The sequence below is a fragment of the Vitis riparia genome, chromosome 2 (genome assembly GCF_004353265.1).
Source record: "Vitis riparia cultivar Riparia Gloire de Montpellier isolate 1030 chromosome 2, EGFV_Vit.rip_1.0, whole genome shotgun sequence".
Lineage (NCBI taxonomy): Eukaryota > Viridiplantae > Streptophyta > Magnoliopsida > Vitales > Vitaceae > Vitis > Vitis riparia.
The window spans coordinates 13,231,665-13,256,481 of record NC_048432.1 but is presented as its reverse complement, the minus strand read 5'-3'; the positions used below and the strand labels follow the sequence as shown (position 1 = coordinate 13,256,481).

General features: G+C 31.1%; 1 long non-coding RNA gene across 1 annotated transcript; it reads right to left on the bottom strand.

Moving 5' to 3' along the window:
• Positions 1-20,065: 20,065 nt before the first annotated feature.
• LOC117929057 lies at positions 20,066-22,370 on the bottom strand. The gene is made up of 2 exons (XR_004653690.1): positions 22,078-22,370; positions 20,066-21,273 (listed from the first exon to the last, which is right to left on the bottom strand). It is a non-coding gene; the product is annotated as an uncharacterized LOC117929057 (long non-coding RNA).
• Positions 22,371-24,817: the final 2,447 nt, after the last annotated feature.

The following is a 24,817-nucleotide window of genomic DNA, read 5'->3' as shown; positions in this document are numbered from 1 at the left end:
TTTTAAGAAAAAGTAAATTAAAAAATATTTTTATTTGTATAAGAATGATTTTTTTTTTTTTTTAATTCTCATATCTAATAAACAATTGAATGAAAAATAAATGGATTTGGCATTTTCAGTCCCTGTTGCCGAACATGCTCTGAAGATTTCATGTTACCAATCAGTAATCAGCAGCTTACAGCTCGTGAGCAAGCCCTGATCATTTTTCTTTTCCACCTGAGGACCAAATTTTTCCTCTGATTCTGCGGAAAATTTTCAAAATTTAAAATGGGATGAAATCTAATGAAGTAAGACTCTTGGAAACATCATGGGGCGAAGAAGCTTTAGCCCTTAGACGGTTAGACCATTGACCGCCAATTAATACACACCTTCCTCTTCCGGAATTTAATTTAACATAATACTTAATGGCATACACTCACTCTGTACTTATTAGGTTTATAAAATCATTGAATCCTATAACTTCAAACACCATTTCTTCCCTTAATAATAAAAATATACTTATTATTAGAGATGATTTTCTGTTTATTCATTATTTTAAAACTGTATTTAAAAAAAAAGTGAGGATATTAAAGAAATTGAAAAAAAAAACTGAAAAAGAAAAGAAAAATGGGTGTATGTCGGACTTCAAGGAAATTTTTAAATTTTTTTTCTTTCTAAAATTTAGGTTTACCAAACAAATCATAAAACAAATAGTTGTAAAAAGCTATTGGATGACTGTATATATAATTTCTAAAAATAAATCCAAGCAATTATTATTATTATTTTTTAAATCATAGCAAATCATCTGTTGGTTTTACACCTTAAATATTCATAATATTGAAAATTGTCAAAAGAGCTTTTGTAAATGCCATAACACTTTTTTTTTGTTCTAGAAAAAAAAAACCTTTAATTATTAAAAGGGTTTCATAATTGCAATCAAACTAATCTAAAAATGCTTTTACTTTTAGGAAAAATACAATAAGTTCTGATTTGAATGTTGCTAAAAATACTAGTTTGTCTCTATTTTTCCTTGAATATATATATATATAACATGTGTATATATTTTTCTTTTGACATTGGCAATGGTCAAATTTGTCCAAGCTTGTGGAAGTATGGACTAATGTGTTAATGATGCTTAAAAATCGTTACACATCATTTTCTTAAAAATAGGTACGGTTTTTTCAAATCCATCAGCCCTTAACAATTTTATCAAAATAATAATAATAATAAAGATAAATATTTTTTAATAAAATAAGTTATAAAAATTATAATATTTTAATTATTTATAAAATTTATTTATTTTAATATAATTAAAAAATTAAAATAATAAGGATCAAATCGTAACCCTTGATTTCCTTGTTGAAATCCCTACCATTCATTCAAGGAGAAGGGAAAAGTATGTTACGGGCCGTCGATTTCAAAATAATAAGGATTTTATAACTCAATTTTTTCAAATTCAATGTAAATATGCTACTCTAAAAATTTATTAGGTTTTCATGCTCTTGATGCCCAAATACCGACTCTCTATCCACCCCATCCCCGCAACAGCTGTCCCCCTCACCAATCTTTTTCTCCTTCTTTCGTCCATTTTTCTCCATCTTTTCTTCCCTTTTTATTTTATTTTCTTTCTTTTGGTTTCTTCCTTCTCCATTTCAAGTAGCCTCTCACCATCGGGCTAATTTGTGTGATTTGAGATATTGGGCTTGTTTTTTTGCCTATAGAATATAACATGAATATTGATTTTTACTTGAAAAATATTCTAATAAATTGATTTTTTTTTTAAATAAAATGAAACCTTATTTAACAATAAATGGAAAACTTTTTGAAACGGAAATTATCTTGTTTAACAAACTCAAATGATTTTATATATATATATATATATATATATATATATATATATATATATATATATATATATATAAATAAAATTCAAACATTTTTAGACTAAAATATTTCCTTTTAACAATAAAATCTCTACCCTTTTTTTTTCATACAATGACAAAAAAAAAAAATCATAATTAAAAATTATGGGATAAATTACAAAATTATAAATACATAATCTGAAATTATACATATGATTCCTACTTACTTTTTAATTACTTTTTAATTATATTGTATAATTAAAAGTTATATAAAAAAAAACATTATATAGTTATAAACTATTCATATTTTGAAGTTGTACATAAATTTGGATAATAAATAATTCCTAACTTGAAATTATGTAAAAATTTGTGTAATGAATAGTTAATAGCTTGAAATTATATATAAATTTATACAATGAACAGTTCATAGTCTAAAGTTATATATAAATTTGCACATTTTTTTGTTTTGACAAAATAATTATAACGTGAAACTATGAAAAATAATAACTTTTAATTTCTATTTTGTTTTAACAAAATAATTATAGTTTGAAACTATGTATAAATTTGCATATTTTTTGCACATTATTTGCTTGATGAAATATTGTTAAATAATTTTATTAATCTATTTATATTTTATTTTGATAAATTGAGATATTTTTGTGATTAAATTATTGCAAATATAGTTTTCAAAAAATATCAAACTTAACAAAGCTTGAGTTTGTTGTCTTTGATATTTTGAGCAAAATCTACTTATTTTGGGTTTTGGATGGTGAAATTCACTTAGAAGCAATTAACCTTGGAAATACTATTTAAAGAAAGAATTTGAAATGAAATATTTAGGCAAAAAACAAGATATTATCTTAGCCTATTGATCGAGCATTGTTCAAATGACATATTGGTCCATCAGTCAACCTATAGAGAAAGTATTAAAACACTTTTATATAGACAAATTGTACCCACTCAATTCCCCTATGAATGTTCGTACACTTGAAGTGAACAAGGACCTATTTCGTCCTAAAGAAGAAAATGAAGAATTATTTGGTCTAGAAGTACCACATCTCATTGCATTTAATGCACTAATGTATCTTGCAAATTGTATTAAACCAAACATAGCATTCTCTATAATTTGCTAGCAAGGTACAATTTTGCTCCAATTGGAAGAAATTGGAATGAGATTAAATATATATTATGATACTTTCACGGGATAAGTGATATGAGCCTATATTATTCAAAAGGATCAAAATTGTAATTGACTGGGTATGCAGAAGTAGAATATCTTTCAAATTCTCATAAAGCTCAATTTCATATAAGATATGTTTTTATTTGTGAGAATGCTACAACATCATGAAGATTAGTTAAGCAAACAATAGTCGACACTTCATTAGATCATTCAAAAATACTAGCAATTCATAAAGCTAGTTGTGAATGTGTATGGTTGAAAACTATGATAAATCATATTCGAGTGTCCTATGAATTATCTTTTATCAAAGATACTATAACAATATTACATAAAGACAATGTTGCGTGTATTGTACAAATTGAATGAGGATATATTAAAAATGATCAAACTAAACATATTTTTCCAAAGTTCTTTTATACACACAAGCTTCAGAAAGTAGGTGACATCAATGTTCAACAAATAAGATCAATTGATAATCTTGCCAACTTATTCACAAAAGCCCTGTCTATTATAACATTCGTGAAGTTCATATATCAAATCAAAATGCATCAACTCAAAGATCTTAACATTGAGTCATTAAAAACAACATAATCATATCATCATGAGGGCGAGAATCATCATAAAATGTTCGCATATTGTACTTTTTTTTTCTTTGTCTAGTTTTGTCTTATTGAGTTTTTATTAACAAGGTTTTTAACGAAATAATTCTAACAATCAAGGTTTACTTAATCCTTTTCAAGAGTGATAGTCATTCAAGAAGGAGTGTTATAAATATATATATATATATATATATATATATATATATATATATATATATATATAGATAATTGTGAATAACCTTACAACTATTCACAAGAGGTTTTTGATATTCCCTATAAAGAATTAAATATCACATTTACTTGTGATTCTTCAACTCATAAAGAATTATATATCATATTTAATTTTGATTCTTCAACACTAATTAATAGAAGAATTCAATAAATGAAATACACCTTTCAGAGTTCTTTCATAACTCTATTTTTTTCTTCTTTCATTACGTCATTTTCTAACATTTAACAGGTTTTTATTTGAAGAAAGAAAATGTATAGTTTTTATTTAAAATCATTTTAACAATTTTTTATTTAAAGATATAAACATATGTAGTTTTTATTTAAAAAGAATTTATAATTCAGTTTTGAAGCATTTTAACAATTTATTAACGAGATTTCAAATCTTATTTTATTTACAATCTTGGTGACTGAAAATAAATGAAATAGAACTGTGCAGAATATATGTACAAAAGAATAGAATAATCTAAATAATAATAATTAAAAAAAAAAACTATCTACAACACGTACATATAAGAAGATTTATAGAACCAAAAATGAATAAGAGTAAACAAATATACAACAATAGAATGTAGAACAAACAAATATACTGGGAAAAATTATTTACGGAACAAAAGAAAAAAAAATGAATCAAAATAAATAGATAGAAAGAAGAACCAAAAGGGAGTGAAAATAAACAGATAGAGAGGACGAAAAAATGTACCAATATAACAAAAAATATATACAGTAGAAAGGTTCTTCACTTTATATATATAGTCTTCAGCTTGCTTCTCCATTGCTCCACGTGTTGATCGTCAGGGTCTCTTACAGTAACGACCTCTTAGCCAATAGACAGACCCATGCAAAATAAGAAGTCCACAACCCAATAAAAAAATTAAACCAGACCCAAAAATGAAATTAAAATAAAGATTCAAAACCAAAATGCAGTAACTAAAGCCCAAGATAGTATTCCAACTGTCCAAGCCCAAAAGAATGATGTAAAACCTAACCCAAATCACCAGCGTGAAATATCTCATACCCAAATCCAATAATCCAAGTCACTAGCCTAAATCAATTAAGCCCAAATAAATAACAGATCAAGTTCAAAGTCCAAATCAAATAAATTTAATTAGGCCCAACTAACAACTCATGCTCAATTCAATATCAAATTGATAAAAAAAAAAAAATTGGGATTAGACCTTTGTGGATGGATAAAAAAATTGGACTTTAAAATGATTATTTATTAGAAATTAAATTTGAAGAGAGTTTAACTGAAATGGGTAAACCATTTTTTTTTTAAATGAACATTATAAAAACATTGGAAATTGAAAACACTTCATTCATTAGATTTCCCATTAGATTTATTACTTTCTTATATGAACTTATCTCTTTTCCTCTCTTCATATGGACCTCAATCTCCAATCCATGGCACATCCGTCTGTGTCTCTCGGGCGAGTACTTCTCTATTCCCATGGCTATTTCTTTAATAGACTCACTCATTTTCCCACGAACACTTTTTTGGTATATCTATCCTATGATCATGCTCCTTACCTTTCTGCTCTCCCTGGCTTCTTAATCTTCAGGTTTGCCTTCATGCCATGGCCTCTAGAGTTCCAGGCTGTAACTTCATCATCACTGCAACCGCCCCTCAATCACAACTTGCAGACGCTTCACAAGTCATTGAGGGACGTTATCCTGGAGAAGATGAACCCGGTTCAGAAGAATCAGAACATGGAGATTTGGAGGCAAATCTGGCTGATCACCAAGAAGTTGTGATGATCACTTGAAGATATACGTATATATGTATGTATTTTGAAGAAGGTTTTGTTGCCTTTGAGGGTGAAGTAAATAATTCTGGCTATGCTACAGTCACATATAAGAGTAGCATGGTGTGGGTGGACCGTGTCAAAAATTTTAAAAAATTAATATAAAAATAAAGGACAATTCTTGGAAACTTCATGGCGACACATGGTTAAGTTGAAATTATGGATAGGAAGTAACTTTTGATCATTAGTACCAAATTAATACACTTATTTGTCTTATTGCAATGGTTTTATTTTTCTTAACAAAAATAGTATTTAATATCCCATGTGGCAACATTTGTGGTTACTTAGTATGCACTGATATTGCAACTTGCAAGACAGTACCACGTGTTAAAAGCAGAGAAATAACGTTACAAAATTCCATGAAGGAGCCTTTTTCCCACGCATCCTCCCTCCAAAAAAAAGCAAGACTTCAGAAAGTTTCAATTAAAATTTTTTCAAGGTGTAGTAGATTTGAAATTATTTTTTGAATTATCACTATTATATATATATATATTTTAAATTCTCTTGAATAACTGCAATAGTGGATTCCAATGGTAACCCAATATTCCTACGTGGGATTCCACCATGTTAAACAAAACTTGGTCATGTGCCTTTAAAAAAAACTCATTATTATCACTACTTTTTTTTTTTTTTTTATTGACATAGACATGTTCAAGAATTTAAAGTCAAAAGAGTAACTTTTTCTTTTAAAAAAGAAGAAAATAATAAAAACAGATCTATTTTCAAAATATTTATCAATCTAATTTTTGTAATCACATAATTTTTACATGACTTTTTTTTCTAGGTGTAAAAACCCATAGTTTGTAACTATAATTTTGACTTTAAATTTAAAATCATAATTACCAACAATGATTTTAAAAATTAGCATTGACAATTATGGTTTTAAATTTAAAGTTAAAACTATAATTACTAATTATGATCTTAAAATAAAAATAATAATAAAGTGGAACTTGATATTATACTTGACAAATATTTTTAACACAAGTTTAGATTGAATTTTTTTAAAAAAAAATCAAATTATTTTTATCAAAAACTCCATGTTCAACGTTTTTGTTCTTAATTACTAAGGAAATAATTATCATGATTCATGGCTATGATAAACTTAATTATTGTCATTTTAAGAAATGAAAGGGAGAGTGAGTGACCATTCATATTTATTTTTCTTGCTCACTCAACCTTTTTCCCTTTTTATACCTAAATTTAATAATAATATAAAAATACCGTTAATTAGCTTACAATTTACAAATGATGCCTAGCACAAGTTGTGGGACATGCCCCACTCCAAAAAGTGATTAACAACCACAATCTGAATTGTCGTATATGTCATGACTCGGCATCAAAACTGCTTTACCGCTTTAAGCAAGGCTATTTTGGGAACAAACTTAATAGTTTCCCACCGACCCTTTAGGTTCTGAGGATGACTTTTAGCACAAGAACCAGACAAACCTCGCACATTGTAATTTTTACATTATGGAAGGGCAATCATAATTCTGAATCTGGTGAATATCTACATATAGTATTCAATTCACCAACTCCATCCTCGCATAATTGGTTCATTCCATCATCATCATCATTAAATGCGCCATGCGCCACTTCGATTTGAGGTTCTGCATCATAGTCCTGATAAACATGGCGAAATCCCAAATAGGAGGGATAAGTTGGGATCTGATCACTTGGACCAACCTCCTTTGCTTTCTCCTCATTCTAGCTGCCTTTTCCTTCGTCTCCATTGAAGTCCCCCTCACCCTCTTCACTTGTTCATTCCGCACACTCCACATACGTCTGCGATTTGGAAACCGCCCGCTCTCCGCCGCTGTTTCATTCATGGCTTCACTGATTTTCCCGCAGCCACTCTTCTGGTATGTTTATGCTGTTCTCCTACTGCTATCCTTCTACCCCACTGCTCGGCTTGTCGAGCATGGTCTTCGTTCGCTACAGGCTGCCATCCCCATAAATCAGGTTTACGATGTTTTCATTAGCGCAGATGTGGAAGTCATGAATGAACCGTATCCCCAACAAGATGAGCAGAGTTCTGAAACCCAAGATTTAGAAGCTAATATTGGAGACCAGCAAGTGTAGCAGTCAGTCACCCATGATTTCAAGTGTTTTTTATGTTTCAATTCAGCATCGCGTGAGTACGTGTTTTTGTGGCAAATAATAGGGTCTGTGGTGGGTCAATTCCCTTCTTTTTGGTTTTTGATTTTTTGTTTTTTAAGAGGCTCTTGACCTGATTGTCTCATTATTCATATTTATAATACTTGAAGCGATTTTGGGCTAGTAGGATAAATGATATGTTTTGGAGTGATTCAGGCTGCTCGAGTATGGTAGTTGAATTCACTTAACCAATACAGGCTGCCCTTCCATTTTGTAATAGTTTTAAAGTTTGAGGTACTTCGATGATACCCTTACCTTTTTTTTCCCCTCTCTTCCTGGTCCATTCAAAAAAATGGCACAAGCTGTGATCTTCACAATCATCAAACCGTGTGATTATCCTAAGTTCCCAAAGGTCCTTACTTTGGTAGAGATTTAAATAAGCTATGATATTGAGAATCTTCTAACCCTGTGATTAGAATGAGTCCCAAATGCCCTTATTTTTAAGAGAAACTACAATTAGCTTTGATGTTGGCAATCATCAATCGTGATTACTAGTTTTTACGTGGGTAATGAATAAAATTATCAAAAGGGTTCGGTAAATGCTATCTCTTTTATTTATTTGTTTTCTTTAAATAAGGCGAGTCATGTACGTGGCTTGTATGGATGCAACAAAGGATTCTGTGTCTTTTATCTCATTCCGTATACAGGAGAATGAAGCCAAAGCAAATAAGAAGGATTAAAGGTGATTGACAATTATATAAAATAAAATAAAAAATGTAGCTTTTGTAGCTTAACATGTTAGAATATTCTATAAGAAAAAAGAGAGGTGTAGCTTAACGTGTTAGAATATTCCATAAGAAAAAAGAGAGGTGTTGATAATGGTTAAAATCATGAAGGCGCAAATTAATATAAAAAATTCCCCACTAGAGCCATGTCAAATGGTTGCCAAGACCAACGGCCCTTCAGCTGTTTGAGCCCCACCCAAATCTGGCTCAACAATGGTCATACGAAGTATCCTGATTATTATTTTTTAGTAGCTGAAAGTACAAAAGTTGACTTGTCAGATAACGTTTCAAATAAGGGAAGCTTGTGTTTCCCTTCAAATAAAGCCAAAAAAGTTGCTTAAAAATTCTTGGAAAGAAAGAAAAAAGAGAAAGCAGGGTAGAGTGAATTGGCATCATCCTAGATATATATATAATACTCCATTGGATTCCACACCTGTAAGTTATGGTTCAACCATAACTGATGATGTCATAAACCGGAAAAGTAGAGGCCATGGCTCGTATCCACGGGAGAATATGGACAAGCTAGGGAGACCAAAATTAAAGGTGCTAGCATGAGAATGGGATAGCTTTACCAAAAGAGTGTCTCAGGGAAAATGAGGGAGGCCCTCAATGAGAGGGCGATGGGGAGAGAGAAGTCTACTAACCGGAGATGGACGCAGCTAGCTGATGAAGTATGGACATAGACATTGACATGTTCAAGAATTTAAAGTCAAAATAGTGTTTTTTTTTCTTAAAAAAGAAAAAAAATAATAGAAATAGGTATATTTTCAAAATATTTATCAATCTAATTTTTGTAATCACATAATTTTTAAGTGACTTTTTTTTTTCAAAATGTAAGAAACCGTGTTTGTAACTATAATTTTAACTTTAAATTTAAAATTAAAACTACATTTACTAATTATGGTTTTCAAAAACCAACATTTACGATGTTTTCATTAGCGCAGCTGTGGAAGTCATGAATGAACCGTATCCCCAACAAGATGAGCCGAGTTCAGAAACCCAAGATTTAGAAGCTAATATTGAAGCCCAGTAAGTGTAGCAGTCAGTCACCCATGATCAGGGCGGAGCCAAGAAAGTGGTTAATGAGGGCATTATATGAAACTTATTTAATGGGGGCAAAATAGCGCTAAACTTTGTAGCCTGGTGGTAAGGCAGTCAGTTTTTCAGCCCATGATTTCGAGTGTTTTTTGGTGTTTCAGCATCCTGTTTGTATGTGTTTTTGTGGAAAATTATAGGACTGTGGTGATTCCCGTCTTTTGGGTTTTTTGTTTTTTAGAGGCTCTTTATGTGACTGTCTCACTACTCATATTTGTAATATTTGAAGCGCTTTTGGGCAAGTGGCCTAGTTGGATGACTCGGATCTGGGTTTTTATGATCCTCACTGTGCCTTTTTTTGTTCAAGAAGAAAAGAAAAGGGCGTCTACTTTAAAACTTTTTCATTTGCTCTGATGTTGAGGATCATGAAACCGTGTTAACTATAAAAGGTTGCCCTTATTGTTCAGATAAATTACAATATGCTCTGAAGGGTGGGTGACTAGCTGCTATTTTCATCTCTTAAAATAAGATTAATTAAATTTATAATCCTTAAATCATGATAATTATTTTGTTAGTGATTAACAACACATAAGTTGAACTTCCTACATAACATTGAAAATTCAAAATCAAAGTTAGCGACAAAAAGCCCGGTTCAAAAACAGAAAAAGAAAAATCTTATATTACAATATCATTTTCTAAATTACTAATTGATATATGATTGACACTTAGGCCATAAAACACTTTTATTATTCTAAGTCGTATTTTAATTCATTTTTCAAGAGTTAAAAGTTTTTTTAAGTAATTTTATTAAAACTTGGAATAATTATTTATCGTAAAAGATCTTTTTTGTCATGTCAATCTTGTGAGAGAAATGATTTTGTGTTCATTAAATCTTTTATAATATCAATTATAATTGAAAGACAAGTACAAAAATATGTCAAAACAATAAAACAAATTAGCAGGGGAAGAAAAAAAAAGTTATTTTTCCATAATAAAATATTGTATTAATATTAAAGTTGCCCTCCGCAATAAGCACTTTAAAGTGAGATGTGGAAAAAATAAGCACTTTAAAGGGCTTACCGAAATTACTTAATTAAAAAGTATGGTCAGCAGCCAAACACTAACGAAGAAATTAAAAAGAAATGGGAGAAAGCAACGAAAGGAGAGTTTGGGTGGCATTTGAGAACCTGAAGATGACAAACTCTATGAACACATATTTTCTGGTCCCACTGACCACTACTAGACTCCAGAAAGAGGATCGTACAAACAAATTGTTCACTACTGCCCTTCAAAAAGGGCAAATATGAATTAGGGAGATGGTAGGGAATTGGGCATCAAGTACACACAAAAACAAATCGTTCCCAGAAAATACCACTCCAAAGTATATCATTTTTCATATACAAATGGTTCCCAGAACATGCCACAAACGTATATAAATATAAAAACACGAAAGTAGTAGTTATGATAACATCTTCTGGAAATTATCAGTAAGTGCTACACCTGCTGTGCTACGATTACAATATTAGCTTCCAAATCTTCGTCTTCTGAACTCGGCTCCTCTTGTTGAAGATATGGCTCATTGGCTTCCACCGACTTTGATGATGATGATGTCATAAACCGGAATGATAGAGGCCATGGCTCGTACCCACAGTAGAATGTGAACAAGCCAGGGAGACCAAAAAGGTGCTAGCATGAGAATGGGATAGATATACCAAAAGAGTGTCTGAGGGAAAATGAGGGAGGCCATCAATGAGAGGGTGGTGGGGAGAGAGAAGTCTCCTAACCGGAGATGGACGCAGCTAGCTGATGAAGTATGGACTGAAGCGGTGTGGGGAACTGCAATATTGATGGAGGTGAAGGAAAAGAGAGCAAGGATGAAAAGAAGCAATTAAGCACAAGTTGATCCAACTGAGGTGGTCTATCGTATGGAATGGATGCCAAACATAATCCCTAGGCAAGGCTACTAGGGACTTGAGGCTGTTTACCAGGAATGGAACACACAACCTTAGATCAAAGCCGTGCATATTCAACTGATGAGAATTAAGAAAGGCATGCAGGTGATGGGGCGTCTTAGATGTTGAGTGTCTTTTGGTCGGTCTACGCACCAGTTCCACAACCCAAATTCATCATCCGAAAATTGTCCCATATAGATGCTCTCGTTACCATTCCATTGCCCCTAGTTTGGAATGGGGGCTACTATCTGTTCTGATATCGGTAATGGCCAAAATTGTCCAAGCATGTGGATGATTGCAATCTTATGCTTGCTTTTGGAGAGAAATTTCTATGAGCTGATGTGTTAATGTCTGAATGATGCTCAAAAATAGCTGAATGACCCAACTTTTTGATTGGTACTTGCAATCACAAGGACGCAAATCGAGTACATGTATGTTAACAAGCCACTTATGTTTCTTCTTAGTGATGCCAGGCAAGCGCATCAGTCACGTACGTTAACCTTTTGTAAGGTCAGCTTGGAAGAGAGCTCTAGTACAAAATTAATGCGAGTTGCTTTTGAAGGTAATTTCCTTGAGAGTTGTTCTGAAAGATTGCAATACCATTCCCAATGCGACCCCCGCTTTTGAGGGGAAATTTCAATTAGTTTTAACGTGGAGAATGATTAAAATATTAAGTCATTTGATTAAAACGGATAAAATAATTTTAAATTTATAAACTTATTATTTGTTTCACCTCATAATTAAAAAAAAACAATTTTTTATTTTTAAAAGGATAAAACTATTTTTAAAAATTCATGACAATGTCTAGCCATTGTTCAATATTACCGATTTTTAAATTAGGTCATAATAACTCTATTATTTTTTTTTTTGCACATAATTATATTTTTATATATTTTCTCCCAATAAAAATAAACTTCAAATCAAAAGACAATTTGCATTAAATTTATTAATGAATTTAACTATTTTTAAAAATAATTTAAAATTAAAAAATAAATATAATTACAAAAAAATAATATATCAGAATTGAAATATTATAAGTTATGACGTAACTAGTTTTCTATACATACTTATTTGAATTTCTACTAGATAAATAATATAAATTAAATAAGACATAATTAATAATTTAAATTCTTTCTTGATTCTTTTAATTTTTAAGAATAATTTAGAATTTAATTAATTGTAAATTAAATCAAACCATTTAAAAATAGTATGTCTAAATGTGTGCAAGTAATAAAAAACTTGGCTCATTTATATGTTAAAAAAAATAAAACTTTATTCATTTTTTATTTTAAATCAAATATTATTAATAATTATTATTTTTAAATAATTATTTTTTATTTTAAAAAATAGGAAGATGTTAATATCCTTATATTTCTAGTATATACTAAAATAGTATATTATCTTATAAAAATATATATAATTTATTATTTCATTATAGTATTACTATTCATATTTTACTAAACAGTATTTATTTTTAAATTTATTTGTAATTAAAAAATTATTTTCATTTTTAATAAGACTTGAATTAAATTTAATTAATATTATATAAATTGAATTTATAATGTTTTTACAAAATAAAGATAGAAAAATTATTTTAACAACTTATACAAGTTTTTTTTGTTTTTAAAAACAATGTTTAAAAACTACATATGAAACATCTTTATTTTCATAAAACTCTAAAAAATAATTTTTTATTCTTTAACTTAAAAAAACATTAAAAAAATATGGTCAGACAGGCCTATTCTTTTTTTTAACCTAAAAAATTATCCATTTGACAAAAATGTTCTCACTTTTAAATAACTTTTATTTTAAAACTTACACATAAATAATAATCGAAATGTTGAAGAACATTTATTTAAAAATTAGTTATTTTTAAATTCAGAGATGGAAGGTATTAGATTTATAAATTTAAAAACAAGAAATTTGACCATAAAAATTTTAATAATTCTTAGAGCAAAAAAATTCAGGGAATTAAATAATTTTTTTTTATAAATTTAATTTTTCTTTTTTAAATAACTAAGTAAAAAATCAACTAAAAGTAACAAGATATTTTACTTAAAATTTTCTATTATATGACAATACAATGTAATATAGTTACATAACTTACTTCTAAATTAGTCATTATTTAATTAAGTCTCAAAAGTTAAAAAGAAATAAAAATTCAAACTCACAATTAAAGAAAACATACAATTTAAAGCAATTATTTAATAAAATGTCAAACGAAATTACCCAAAAATTTAACATTATTAGAAAAGTCATAATAAAACTAAAATTTTACATTTGAAATGAAAAATATATTAAGATGGTGTATGCATGAGAAGAATTAAATTAAATTTATCCTTGTTGGAGTATGAAGTTTCATTTTTTATTTAATTATTTGAAAACCTCTAATTTGTATATAAATATATTTTGAAATAACATATTTTAAGAGGGAAAATGTGAGAGAGAAAAAATGGAAAGGAAAAGTGAAGAAAAAAAAAAGATTTAAAATTAATAAATTATTTGTATATGTTTATTTAAACACATTATATTTATTTTCTTCTATCATATAAAGATTAAATAATTTTAAAATACATTATTTTTAATTAATTTTAATTATATTGATTTTCTTTTCTATTTTTTATAGTTAAACAAAATATGAGAAAATTATTTTCCTTAATATTATTTTTTTTTCTTTTTTTGGTATTTTCGTAGAACCAAAAATAGCCTTACTTTAAAATTGATTTCAAAATATTATTATTTAAAAATGCTCTCTCTTTATGTCTCTCTAAAAAAACATGAACTCTTATGCCTCCAAACTCAACTTATTACATGATTTTCAACACTATCAAACATATAAACAAAAAATTAAAGGAAAGAGAGCATCCAATAAAAAACCAATAAAAAAAAGGTAGCCAAAAAATAGAAAATCAAGAAAAGAAAAAAGGGAAATAATAATAATAATAATAATAATAAATTCAATTAATATTGAAGAGTATGAGTTGAGATGGACAAAAATAGTTATACATAATAATTTATTTATCAGGGGATTTTACTTTTACAAAATAAAAACATTTCTTATTATTTAATAAAGCAACACCTCCCTATTTTTCTAACACAAAATAACATATATGTTATACTATTTAGAATGGAAAAAAAAAGTAAATTACATTTTTTCCAAATATTTTTTATTTTCCTATACTTTGTTCCACTTCTTTTGTTTTAAGTTTTTGTTTTTGTATTTTTTTTCTTTTTTGAGAAAATTAAGATTAAATGAAATAGGAAAAGAAATTAAAAATACAAGAAAATTTTTAATTTTTGAATGTAAAAAATTTAAAATATATATTATTAATATAAAGAGACTAGAAACTTGTGGACTTATTTTTCATGTGTATTCTAACTCAATAGTGAGACTCATTTTTTATTGTAAAAAATTGATTTTCGAGAAAAATTGAAATCATGACTTATTTTTTGTTGTTTTTAAAAAAGAAAACAAAATAAAAAATAAAACCGTAAATGATTTTTTTAAAGCAAAAATATGTTTATGAAAATTAAGTCTATATCAAAGGGTGAGGTTATTTATTAAGAAGATATTATAAGGTATCACCTCTTTAAATCCTAAATAGATAGATTATAGATATTAAAATATAACAACAAAAATATATAACAAAGTGATGAAGAGCAAGAAATTGATGATGAAGATATGAGTTATATACATTGAAAACTTAAGATAAGGTGTAAATACATAAAGATCACCCAAAAACATAATATGCCTAACAAAGAAATCAAACAATCAAAAGGGGAAGGGAATGTACTTTAATAATGCCCACAATAGGGACAATAAGGTTACATAAAAAAATAAATAAATAAATAAATAAAGAATGAGTTAATTTTAAAGTAAAATAAAGGATCTAATATCAATGATATCAATGTAAGGACTACCTAACATGTAAAAGATATACATAACCCAAATAAAAAAATCAAGGGTGACTAAACTAGCATCAAATGTGTTTGATTTACATAAACGTTCAAAGAGTGCAAAACAGACAACAAACATGCGTTTAAAAAATAAATTCATCTCAAAGAGTTAGGGTTATGCTATGGTAAAGAACTTATTTAACCTATACGAGATGTATATTACATAAACCAAGAGTCAACGGAAGCTAAAAGTGCCCCAAATAGGACCAATTTCAATAAAAATCTCTGAACTCAAAAATAGGATAACACGAAAGTATTTGAAAGACTAATTCATTTAACAAGGTTGTAGACGAGATGAAAATTAATACAACAAATTTATAGCAAATACAAAATGTCTAAAACATATTTCAAAGCTAAAGGACCCCAAACATACACCATCTCGTACAGATTTTATAAAACATATCACAGCTCAAAAATAAGACAAGTAAGTATGCAAAAATTAATTTGTTTGACAAAGTTAAAGGTCAGGTAAAAATTAGGGAAAAAAAAAAATTAGCATGTACAAGATGCCTAGAACATATTTCAAAAGTCAAAGAAGCATCATATGATACAAATTTCATTAAAACATCTCACAACTAAAAAATGAGGCAACAAGTAAACATGCAAAAGATTGATTTATTTAAAAGATTAGAGGTGAGATAAAAATCAGGGAAAAGAGCCCAAACATATACCATATGGTATAGATTTTATAAAACACCACACGATTCCGTCAAGAAGGTCTTCTAGAAGCCAAGGATATGTACTGCTTCAATATAAGGTTTTCATTTCCACATGTGATCCACATCCTGAAATTCCAGGTAGGAATACTGGCTTCAGTTGGCTTCTTCTCCCTCCTTGGGTTTTCCTTCAGCTCCATTGAAGTCTCCCTCACTCTTCCACTCAATCCATGGTACGTCCGGCTCTGTCTCTCAGGCGACTTCATCTCTATTGCCATGGCTATTTCTTTACTAGCCTTACTCATTTTCCCATAAACACTATTCTGGTACCCTATGATCATCGTCCTATCATTCTGCTCTCCCCAGCTTCTCAATCTTCTGGTTTGCGTTCATGACATGGCCTCTAAGAGTTTTAGGCTGTAACATATTATCATCACTACAACCGCCCCTCAATCACAACTTGCAACCGCTTCACAAGTCATCGAGGGACGTTGTAATCAAAACTGCTTCACTGCTTAGTGCTTTCCTCACGAAAGCCAGGCTATTTTGGGAACAAACTTAATCGTTGCCGACCGACCCTTTAGATTCTGAGGATGACTTTTAGCACAGGAACCAGAAACCTCGCACGTTGTAATTTTTACAAAATGGAAGGGCAATCATAATTCTGAATCTGGTGGCTATCTACATATAGTATTCAATTCACCAACTCCATCCTCCCATAATTGGTTCATTCCATCATCATCATCATTAAATGCGCCATGCGCCACTTCGATTTGAGGTTCTGCATCATAGTCCTGATAAACATGGCGAAATCCCAAATAGGAGGGATAAGTTGGGATCTGATCACTTGGACCAACCTCTTTTGCTTTCTCCTCATTCTAGCGGCCTTTTCCTTCATCTCCATTGAAGTCCCCCTCACCCTCTTCACTTGTTCATTCCGCACACTCCACATACGTCTGCGATTTGGAAACCGCCCGCTCTCCGCCGCTGTTTCATTCATGGCTTCACTCATTTTCCCGCAGCCACTCTTCTGGTATGTTTATCCTGTTATTGGGAATGGTATTGCAGTCTTTCAGAACAATTGTGGACATAAAAGCTCAAGGAAATTGTCTTCAAAAGCCACTCGCATTAATTTTGTACTGGAGCTCTCTTTCAAGCTGACCTTACAAAAAGTAAACCTCCGTGACTGATGCGCTTGCCTGGCATCACTAAGAAGAAACATAAGTGGCTTGTTAAAATACATGTACTCAATTTGCGTTCTAGTGATTGCAAGTACCAATAAAAAAGTTAGGACATTCAACTATTTTTGAGCATCAGACATTAACACATCAACTCACAGAAATTTCTCTCCAAAAGCAAGATACCTTTGTCATAAGATTCAATCATCCACATGCTTGGACAATTTTGGCCATTACCGATATCAAAACAGATAGTAGTCCCCATTCCAAACTAGGGACAATGGAATAGTAAGGAGAGCATCTACTATGGGACAATTTTCGGATGATGACTTTGGGTTGTGCAACTGGCGCATAGACCGACCAAAAGACACTCAACATCTAAGACGCCCCATCACCTGCATGCATTCGTAATTCTCATCAGTTGAATATGTACGACTTTGATCTAAGGTTGTGTGTTCCATTCCTGGTAAACAGCCTCAAGTCCCTGGTAGCCTTGCCTAGGGATTATGTTTGGGATCCATTCCATACGATAGACCACCTCACTTGGATCAACTTGTGCTGGTTTCTTCTCATCCTTGCTCTCTTTTCCTTCACCTCCGTCAATATTGCAGTTCTCCACACTGCTTCAGTCCATACTTCATCAGCTAGCTGCGTCCATTTCCGGTTAGGAGACTTCTCTCTCCCCACTACCCTCTCATTGATGGCTTCCCTCATTTTCCCTCAGACACTCTTTTGGTATATCTATCCTATTCTCATGCTAGCACCTTTTTGGTCTCCCTGGCTTGTTTACATTCTACTGTGGGTATGAGCCATGGCCTCTACTGTGGGGACCCCCCTCCACGTGTCAGTCCACGTGTCACTCTCCTCAATACTGCCCGAATAACTGTCACAGTGTCCAGAACCTTCCATCGGTACCACATAGGCAAATAATGGCAAACGGCGCCGGACCGCTTAAGTGGGCACATCTTCCAGCCAACCTTCAAGTCCCCCTTTGCTATGTGTAATCATTTTCATCTAATATGGAAGTGACGAATAGGATTACACACCATCTGATGGCATTTGTTAACTGCCCTAAACTGTAATGATTGTCCTACCACCTACATGACAACCATCATTACAAAGAAGGTCAAAGTACCTACTCAATACTACAATGGTTTTCTTTTGATCACAATAAGAAGCCCTCCTGAAGCATAACCCAAGTACGCGCACTTAAGCTTTATTCTACCTAACTTACGCTTTGGAGGGGCATGCCCGAACCACCTGTCCGGACATCCTTTGTGCGGGGAAGAAGCTCACTCAGTCTCTAATTGCTAGGTAAAAGTTCTGAGAGGCACAACAAAAAGAGGATCTAACCTCAGTTGATCACGCATCAACATCTACCATTCCTGTTTATGACATCATCATCATTAAAGTCAGTGGAAGCCGTCAACCACAAGTTACAGGTGTGGAAGCCAATGAGCCATATCTTCAACAAGAGGAGCCGAGTTCAGAAGACGAAGATTTGGAAGCTAATATTGCAATCGTAGCACAGCAGGTGTAGCACTTACTGATAATTTCCAGAAGATGTTATCATAACTACTACTTTCGTGTTTTTATATATTTATATATGTTTGTGGCATGTTCTGGGAACAATTTGTTTTTGTGTGCTTAATGCCCAATTCCCTATAATCTCCCTGATTCATATTTGTCCTTTTTGAAGGGCAGTAGTGAACAATTTGTTTGTATGTGTGTATGTGAGATGCCCGATTCCCCTATCATCTCCCCTTTCTGGAGTATAGTTGCGGTCAATGGGACTAGAAAATATGTGTTCATAGAGTTTGTCGTCTTCGGGTCCTCAAATGCCACCCAACTCTCCTTTCGTTGCTTTCTCCCATTTTTATTTAATTTCTTCATTATTGTGTTTGGCTAGCTTTTTTGACATTTTCACATAAAACAGAATGCTGAGTTGCTGACTATATTTTTTTTAAGTAATTTCGCTAAGCCCTTTAAAGTGCTTATTTGAAACCTATATTTTTTCCACCTCTCCCCTTAAAGTGCCTATTGCAGAGGCAACTTTAATATTAATAGAAGACTTTTATCATGAAAAATAACTTTTTTTTCTTCCCCTCTTAACAGCATGTTTAATTGTAATTATTTTTAATACTTAAATGATAAAAATTTTCAAATGTTACAAATAATAGAAACACTTTCTAAAATCACTTTCAAAACGTACTTTTAAGTCTCATTTAACCGCTGCACCGCTAACTTCTTTTATTGTTTTAACATATTTTTGTACTTGTCTCTTTCAATTAAAATAAAATTATAATTAATATTATAAAAGATTTAATGAACACAAAATCATTTCTCTCACAAGATTGACATGACCAAAAAAATCTTTCATGATAAATAATTATTCTGACTTTTAATAAAATTACTTAAAAACTTTTAACTCTTGAAAAATGAATTAAAATACGACTTAGAATAATAAAAGTGTTTTATGGCCTAAGTTTCAATCATATATCAATTAGTAATTTAGAAAATGGTATTGCCGAAGATGATGCAATATAAGATTTTTCTTTTCTTTTTCTTTTTTTGAACCGGGTTTTTTTTCACTAACTTTGATTTTGATTTTTCAATGTTATGAAGGAAGTTCAACTTTTCTGTTGTTAATCACTAACAAAATAATTATCATGATTTAAGGATTACAAATTTAATTAATCTTATTTTAAGAGATGAAAATAGCAGCACGTCACCCACCCTTCAGAGCATATTGTAATTTATCTGAACAATAAGGGCAAAATTTTATATCCTTAACATAAGAGCAAATGGAAAAGTTTTAAAGTAGACGCCCTTTTCTTTTCTTCTTGAACAAAAAAAAGGCATCGTGAGCATCCTAAAAACCCAGATCCGAGTCATCCAACTAGGCTACTACTACCACAAAAGCGCTTCAAATGTTATAAATAATGAATAGTGAGACAATCACGTAAAGAGCCTCTAAAAAAAGATGGGAACGGACCCATCACAGTCCCTATAATTTTCCACAAAAACACATACTAACAGACCCACCACAGTCCTACAATTTTCCACAAGAACACATACAAACAGGAAAAGGCAGCTAGAATGAGGAGAAAGCAAAAGAGGTTGGTCCAAGTGATCAGATCCCAACTTATCCCTCCTATTTGGGATTTCGCCATGTTTATGAACCAAATGCGTCATGCGCTACTTCGATTTGAGGTTCTGCATCATAGCCCTGATAAACATGGCGAAATCCCAAATAGGAGGGATAAGTTGGGATCTGATCACTTGGACCAACCTCTTTTGCTTTCTCCTCATTCTAGCCGCCTTTTCCTTCGTCTCCATTGAAGTCCCCCTCACTCTCTTCACTTGTTCATTCCACACACTCCACTTACGTCTGCGGTTTGGAAACCGCCCGCTCTCCGTCTGTTTCATTCATGGCTTCACTGATTTTCCCGCAGCCACTCTTCTGGTATGTTTATCCTGTTCTCCTACTGCTATCCTTCTACCCCGCTGCTCGGATTGTAGACCATGCTCTTCGTTCGCTACAGGCTGTCATCCCCATCAATCAGGTTTACGATGTTTCCATGCTCTTCGTTCGCTACAGGCTGTCATCCCCATCAATCAGGTTTACGATGTTTTCATTAGCGCACCTGTGGAAGTCATGAATGAACCGTATCCCCAACAAGATGAGCCGAGTTCAGAAAACCAAGATTTAGAAGACAATATTGAAGCCCAGTAAGTGTAGCAGTCAGTCACCCATGATTTGAAGTGTTTTTATGTTTCAGCATCTCGTTTGTATAAATGTGTTTTCCTGGAAAATTATAGATCTGTAGTGGGTCAATTCCCTTCTTTGTTATACGTGGGAAGAAGGGTGGCAAGGTGCTGATAGGCAGGTTAGGTGGTGGTGTGATCGGGTAGTGTCGGGGTCCCACTTTGACTCTCACAGCAAGCACCATTTACCTGTGGCTGTGTAACAGAGTTTTCCAGAGCGGAACATTCACTCATTTCAATAAACAATAATCCAAACAAAAATTTAATCTCAATCTGATAAATCAATAATCTAACAAATATGCAATGCGATATCAAGCAAGGTACAAATTCCCAGTTCTCATGACAAATCAATAATAATCCACAAGCAAGGTACCTGTGGCTGTGTAACAGAGTTTTCCAGAGCGGAACATTCACCATTTCAATAAACAATAATCCAAACAAAAATTTAATCTCAATCTGATTAATCAATAATCTAAAAAATATGCAATACGATATCAAGCAAGGTACAAATTCCCAGTTCTCATGACAAATCAATAATAATTCACAAGCAAGGTACCTGTGGCTGTGTAACAGAGTTTTCCAGAGCGGAACATTCACCATTTCAATAAACAATAATCCTAACAAAAATTTAATCTCAATCTGATAAATCAATAATCTAAAAAATATGCAATAAGATATCAAGCAAGGTACAAATTCCCAGTTCTCATGACAAATCAATAACAATCCACAAGCAAGGTACCTGTGGCTGTGTAACAGAGTTTTCCAGAGCGGAACATTCACCATTCCAATAAACAATAATCCAAAGAAAAATTTAATCTCAATCTGATAAATCAATAATCTAAAAAATATGCAATACGATATCAAGCAAAGTACAAATTCCCAGTTCTCATGACAAATCAATAATATAACTAAAACCCATATTAATGACAAAATCGAGTCCACATCAAAATTATGCAACCAGAATCAATTATTGTAGAAAACAACAAAAAGAAAACTCACCTAAAATTGAAGAACCCATGGGAGAAGATGAAATGGAGCAGTAGTGGGCACCAAGATACAGTGGCCATAAATAAAATGCGGTGAGAGAGTGAGAATGGGTGGTGGGGTGATGGTTTTCCATGGGTGAGAGAGATGAAGAGAAAATGAGAGAAGGGGAAGAGGGGGTGGCCGGCCGGAGTGGGACCTGCGGTGGTGTTGCATCAGTGGTGCCGCCGGCAGTGGGAAGGAAAAAGAGAGAAAGAAAGAAAAAAGGAAAGATGGTGAAGAAGAGGGAAGAAATGGGTGTTTGGATGGAGAGAAAATGAGAGAGAATGAAGAGAAGAGGAGGGGGAGTGGCGGAGGGAGGTAGATGAAGAAAAAGAAGGTCACAAATCCTAAAAAATAGCTTAAATAGGGGTTGCTAGTGGGTGAATAAGTTGGGCTTTGGAGAAAATGGGCCAAAAGTTTAAAAAAGAATGGGCTGGTAATTTGGGGTGGTCTGCACATTGGTTAGATGGTGTTTTTTTATTTTCATTTTTTTTAATAACTAAGCTCAAAGAGTGAAAAAAGTGAAAATACGAATGTGGTCCCTTCAAAATTTTGTATAAAGAGTGAAATTTTTTTCTTAAAGTTAAAAATGAAGGAGAAATAAAAGCACATAAAAAACTTTATGGGACTAAGAATATAAACGAAAGATGAATATCATATAAAATAAATATCAATATTAATAAAAATTATATCCCATATATTTGAAATTAAATCTCATCTTAAAACTATAAATATTTTGTTTATTTATTAGGTTAGGGTGTATATATAAAAGAATAATATCAATACATTTCATAATATTTTAATTATATTTTTCTCACATTTCATATTAGTGAAAACCAAAAATTAAACAAGATTTTACAAATTTTACAATTTTCATTTTACTTAATTAATGTCATTTAAAAAAAAGAAGAAGTAAAAATTATTTGAAGAAAATAAAAACTAAAAGTACATATTCCAATCAAACACAACTAGAGGTGTCCAATAGCCAAGGCTACCCATTTTGGCCCACATCCAAGCACACCAAAAGGTAAGACTAACATAGTTCAATTACTGTAGGGGGCTAGGCTGGCACGGCCCAAAAGAACAAGTCATACTGGGCACATGGAGACGACTCGTCTTACCATCATGTTAGCTCACTTGACCATTTCAAATATTACTTTTTACTTTTTATTTTTATTTTCTTTCCTTTTTATTACATCTCAAATGCGATTCTTACTCTTTTTTTTTCTCACCCTATTTTTTCACATAATTTGTTGAAATATTAAATACTCTTTTTTTTTTCTCACCCTATTTTTTCACATAATTTGTTGAAATATTAAATACTCTTTTTTTTTTCTCACCCTATTTTTTCACATAATTTGTTGAAATATTAAATAAAAAATTATTTTTTATATTTCATTTCTTTTCATATTCAATTATTTTAAATTTATTGTTTGCCCAAAGGAGCGGATTGTGTTGGGCATAAGAAGATGACCCGTCTTACCATCATGTCAACCATCATGTTAGCTCACTTAACCCTTTCAAATATCACTTTTTACTTTTTTTTTTTTATTACATCTCAAATGCAATTATCACTTTTTTTTTTCTTTCTCCCTATTTTTTCATATAATTTGTTGAAATATTGAATAAAAATTATTTTTTATATTTCATTTCCTTTTATATTCAATTATTTTAAATTTATTGTTATTTTGATTAAAAAAAACCAAATTTAAATATGATTTTTTTACTATTTTTAAAAACAAAAAATTAACATTTCTATAAATTTTACAATTACAAACTTGATAAATATAAAAATAAAATACAAAAAGCATAATTATTACAAATGTTTAAAGTAAAAAAAATCATTTAATAATGAAAAAAATTAAGATAAAATAACTTTTAAAAAAATTAAAAATTTTAATAAAGTGAGTAGCCCATGGGTCATGGGCCGCTAGCATGACCCACCAACACAATATGATTGGCATGGTTGGCATGACACAATTGGCCCACAAGCTTATGGGTTGTGTCGAGTCACCTATTTGGTTTGAATGGGTTGAGTCAGTCCAACATGATTTTTAAGTGGATTGTGCAGCCCAACATGTTGGCCTATGATAGCCTGCTAAACATTGGGTAGAGGCAGCCCGACATGGCCCATTAGATGCCTCTAGACACAACTTAAGAACTACAAAAATAAATAAATAAGTAATAAATGTATTCATTCTATTTATGCAACCCCTTATTTATATGTATAGGGGAAATAAATTTTTTGGGTGACCATTTGCATTGATGGGTCATGTTGGTCTTTATATGTAGTCAAAGTCTATGTATTTTATTATATAAGTTAATCCATATATAATAATAATATGAAAAATATAAATCGAAATATTATTTAACTATTAAATAGATGACATAATATGTAATTTATTTAATAATCAAATTAAATTATGCTTTATATATATTTTTATGGTTAAATGTTTCCATTAAACATGTTTATAACAATATCTTTTGGCCAGTTGAGGATAACATCTTGCTAGTAGGCTCTTTATGCCATTAAGGATGGTATCTTTATGGTAGTCTCTTTCTCGCTATTAAGGATGATATTTTGGTGGTAATCTCTGTCGCAAAGAGAGAAATAAACAAAATGGAAAAAGGCATGATAAGCACCCACAATAAAATTGTTATTTAATTTATTTTCAATGGGAAGGCGTTAAACACGGGCTTTTTTAACTTTTGC